General features: G+C 41.3%; 1 protein-coding gene across 6 annotated transcripts in view; it reads right to left on the bottom strand.

Annotated features, from left to right (window-relative positions):
• The window catches only part of LOC137546793 (EF-hand calcium-binding domain-containing protein 4B-like), a 125,037-nt gene that overhangs the window by 82,932 nt on the left and 37,639 nt on the right, over positions 1 to 4,466 (bottom strand). The window lies entirely within an intron of this gene.

Genomic DNA, 4,466 nt, shown 5'->3' with positions numbered 1-4,466 from the left:
AGGAACATTTATAGGAACAGAGAGAGAATCTATTTTTTTTCTTTAATTATTTAATACGCAAGTCCCTTTAAGAAGTAAACTTTGGATGCAGATATCTTATGTTACTTTGACTTCTTTTGAGGCCTAGCTCTTGAGATATGAGATGCTATTAAGATGCAGCAGGGAGGGGTTCAACAATAAGTTTTTTTTTACCTGTTGTTACACTTTCATAAATTTGAATCACCATCTTCTGTGGCACTTCATCTGATTATGTGCTGCCACCAAATCCCAGCTATGCAACAGCAGACTATGCTCCCAGAACTGCATCCTCTTGTGTGGTTGGTGTCATGTAATGTAAGCCACCATCTTATAGTAACTCTAATGCAGCAGACAGAACTACAATAGACATGTAAAAGAATAAAAACAAAACACCCAGGCATGAATCTGCTCATCCTGTCCATTGTCTGCCAGGTGTCTACTGCATAACATGTAGCACAGTGCAATCAGTGTAAAACGGCCCTGAATTGAATTCAGGTACTCCTTAAAGAGAAACTCCAATGAAAAAAATTGCTTCATTTTTACAATAATTATGTATAAATGATTTATTCAGTGTTGCCTATTGTAAAATATTTCCTCTCCCTGATTTACATTCTGACATTTATCACATGGTGACATTTTTACTGCTGGCAAGTGGTGTCACTGGAAGGAAATGCTGCTTGTTTTTTTGGCAGTTGTAAACAGCTATTGTTTCCCACAATGCAACAAGGCCCCCACAGTGTGATGTCAGTACCTCAGTGCTGCGATGCGCTGACATCATTTGTGGGAGGGGTTTCAGCCATACAGAGCCTCCTTATGATCTGTTTGAGAATAGGAAAAGATTTCTCATGGGAAAGGGGTTTCAACTACTGATTGGGATGAAGTTCAATTCTTGGTTACGGTTTCTCTTGAGGTGGCTATACACGTTTCATTTTTGGAGGGAGGGAGGGGTGTTCGACCAGAGAAATCTGAACAATTTTTGCACTTCATCTAATATTTTTAAATATCAAACCCAATATACACTTAGGCTTTGTTCACATCTAAAATGTGCTGATGTCAGCGTTTTCGATTTTTTTACACTTTTTTTTTTAAGCACCTTCCGGCGGTTACCTGCATGCTGTGATGTTTTATAAAGCGCTTTTCTAGGCGCTTTTGCAGAGCGATTCTGTTTTTTCACTTCCTGACTGACTGAACTCTTTGACCCGGAAATGAATAAATACATTGGCCTCAATTCACTAAGATCATGCTGGAGATAATAAGGCAAGAGAAAACTTACCTCCACATAGTAAGAGAGTTATCTTATCTCTTCATTCTTTACGTTACCTCTTCTGTAGTTAATTTAGCTCCTCTGTAGTTAATTTACCTCCTCTGTAGTTATTTTCACACGCAGTTAATGAACAGCCTGTCTTTAACTCTTGAGTTATTTTAAGGATTAAAGAGTTAACTTAAAGACAGAAGAGTTAACTTTAGGTTTGCCTGAGGTACAATGTTTCCTGAATACTACATGCCTTATCACCATGGTAACAACTCTAGAAGAGTTATTAAAGACAGGAGATAAGCTTAGTGAATTGAGGCCAATGTATTTATTTATGAAAGTGCTGGGAAAATCGCTATACAAAGCATTTTTTCAAGCACTTTGCATTTTCTCTATACCTTCCATTGAGGCAAATCGCCCTAAAAATGGTACAGGCAGCGCTTTAGTGAGTGGATCGGAATCGAACCGCTCAGATGTGAACACTCTCATATGGAATCATTGCACAAGTGCTTTTAGGGTGATTATAAAAAGGCAAAACTGCCCTAGGTGTGAACAAGCCCTCATGATTGATTTTTCTGGAAATTAAAAAAAAGGAGAGAATAAAACTGCCTGTTTTTGTATTTTTGTATCTGATTTTTCACACATTTTAATTGTGAAAAATGGAAAAAAAATCAGTTTTTTATTTCCTCGATCAACAAACAATTATTTTTAATTTCTTGTACAATCAATTATTTAAAGAGACTCTGTAACATCAAAAACCTCCCCTGGGGGGTACTCACCTCAGGTGGGGGAAGCCTCCGGATCCTAATGAGGCTTCCCACGCCGTCCTCTGTCCCACGGGGGTCTTGCTGCAGCCCTCCGAACAGCCGGCGACAGACCCGACTGTAGATTCAATATTTACCTTTGCTGGCTCCAGCGGGGGCGCTGTGGCTGCTTTCGGCTCGGAAATAGACAGAAATACCCGATCTCCATCGGGTCCACTCTACTGCGCAGGCGCCGGAAACTTGCGCCTGCGCAGTAGAGCAGACCCGACGGCGATCGGGTATTTCCGCCTACTTCGGAGCCGACAGCCATCAGAGCGCCTGCGCAGGAGCCGGGAAGGTAAATATTGACGTCACCGCTGCACGAAGGGCTGCAGCGAGACCCCTGAGGGACGGAGGACGGCGTAGGAAGCCTCATTAGGATCCGGAGGCTTCCCCCACCCGAGGTGAGTACCCCCCAGGGGACGTTTTGACGTTACAGTTCCTCTTTAATAAAAAAAATGCAGGAAAATTGCATTATATCATATCACGTGTGACAACCTTTAATGGGAATATACAGATGTGGAGACGTACATCTCCTTGCAGCTGATATCACACTCAGGCAAGTAGCTGTGGGTAACCAATGACAGTGAGAGGAAATAAAGTAAATGTTTCAGTGACCGGCTGTATTGAACCACCCAGAAATGGGGGGGAACTAACTGGACTTAGACCGAATGACTTTTGAATGCGAGATTGAGAGAATCTGCAGCTGGTGCAAGGACAATAAGCTTGTTCTCAACACGACTAAAACTATTGAACTATAGACTTCTGGAAACATCCTTCCACACTCTATCCTGTTCTCATCGATGAGACCAAAGTTTCCAGAGTATTACTAACAACCTAAGATGGGGACAGAACACTACCAAAATTCAGAAGAGGGTACAGCAGAGGTTATTGTTCCTGCAACAACTGAAGAAATTTGGTATGCCACGTGAGCTGCAGACCAGCTTTTACACTGCTACCATCGTATCCATCCTCTGCTCATCCATCATCGTTTGGTATGCAGGTGCAACCGCAAGGGACAGGTATAAATTCCAAAGCATGATCAGTGTGGTGGAAAAGATCATTAGATCATCCCTGCCACCTCTCGATCTCCTCCATATTGCAAGAATGAAGATGAGGGCCCCTAAGATCTCATGCGATCCCTCATGACCGGGCAGCCTCTTTTTTGAGCTCTTCCCATCAGGCTGCCGTTATAGGTCCACCCCCTCCAGAATTACCAGGTGTAGGAGCACATTCTTCCCTCAAGCTGTCCTCCTGCTGAACTCCAATGGCTTGTGATCCATAAACAATTCTGAGTACCATAATCATAGTACTTGGCCAATAAAGTTGATTCCAAAGTTGATTCCAATAAGCTTTGATTATGGGATAAATTGACAAAAATAACACCAGCTTCAGTATTGCATTTGTCGCATATGCTACCCAGCAGCACACATTCCTGATTGCCTATAAATGTTCATATCTTCAATCTGTGTGAAGTGCTGCAGAAGATGTCAGCTCTATATAAATACGAAATATATAAATAAAATATCCTTCCTAAAGACCTGTGATGCATATCAGTGAAAAATGTTGGTACTTTCCAGTTATACAGTTTTATTGCAGCTGGTATGTGTGGTTCTGGGTGTATGATGTACAAGTTCCACCAAGATCCCCAGTTACAGGTGACACTGCTGCAGCTGTTTTCACTTGCCAGAGCTGCTGTCTCTTCTACTTCAGGTCATGTGAGGTGCAGACTGCATACACACATCCAGTTTAGATTAGCTAACTTAACCATATGGTATGAGAGCCTACCTACTCAATTTCTGTTCAAAGTATTGAAAGTCTGTTGGCCCTCATACTACATGGAGGAGGAAAAATTGGCCAATGATTGGCCAATCACAATTGGATGTGTGTATGCAGGTGAAAGTGACATTTTCCTACACCAAGTTCTAGCCATCTAAATAAATCTTATTATTATCACCATAATCAATATTTTTTGTTGTAACTATAATTATTTTTATACATATCAACATTATCAATTATCATTGTTATTATTACCATCAATTATAAAAATTATGCTACTATTGATCTCATTGTCATAATCCTAATGTGAAAACCCCCCACAGAACTCTATATTCTTAAAGGGAACCTAAAGTGAGAGGAATACAGAGTTTGCCCTATTGCTTGACCCACAGAGTTGTGCTCCCATTTTTGCCTGAGGAAGCGGGGTCACGCCCGCAAAAAGCGTTGCATTTGTGGAGTTGAATAAATTATTTGTCAATTCTGTTTTATCGAGACTCGAGTGAGTTTTCTTTTTTGTAAGAGGGAGGTAAGTCCACCCTAACATCCACCTCTGCTTTTAAACGGTTTTTAAAACGTTTTACTCTACTCTGGCGCCTCTGTATACCGAGCATTTG

The sequence above is a fragment of the Hyperolius riggenbachi genome, chromosome 2, assembly GCF_040937935.1.
Source record: "Hyperolius riggenbachi isolate aHypRig1 chromosome 2, aHypRig1.pri, whole genome shotgun sequence".
NCBI classification, from domain to species: Eukaryota; Metazoa; Chordata; class Amphibia; order Anura; family Hyperoliidae; genus Hyperolius; species Hyperolius riggenbachi.
This window is presented reverse-complemented; position numbering and strand designations above follow the sequence as displayed.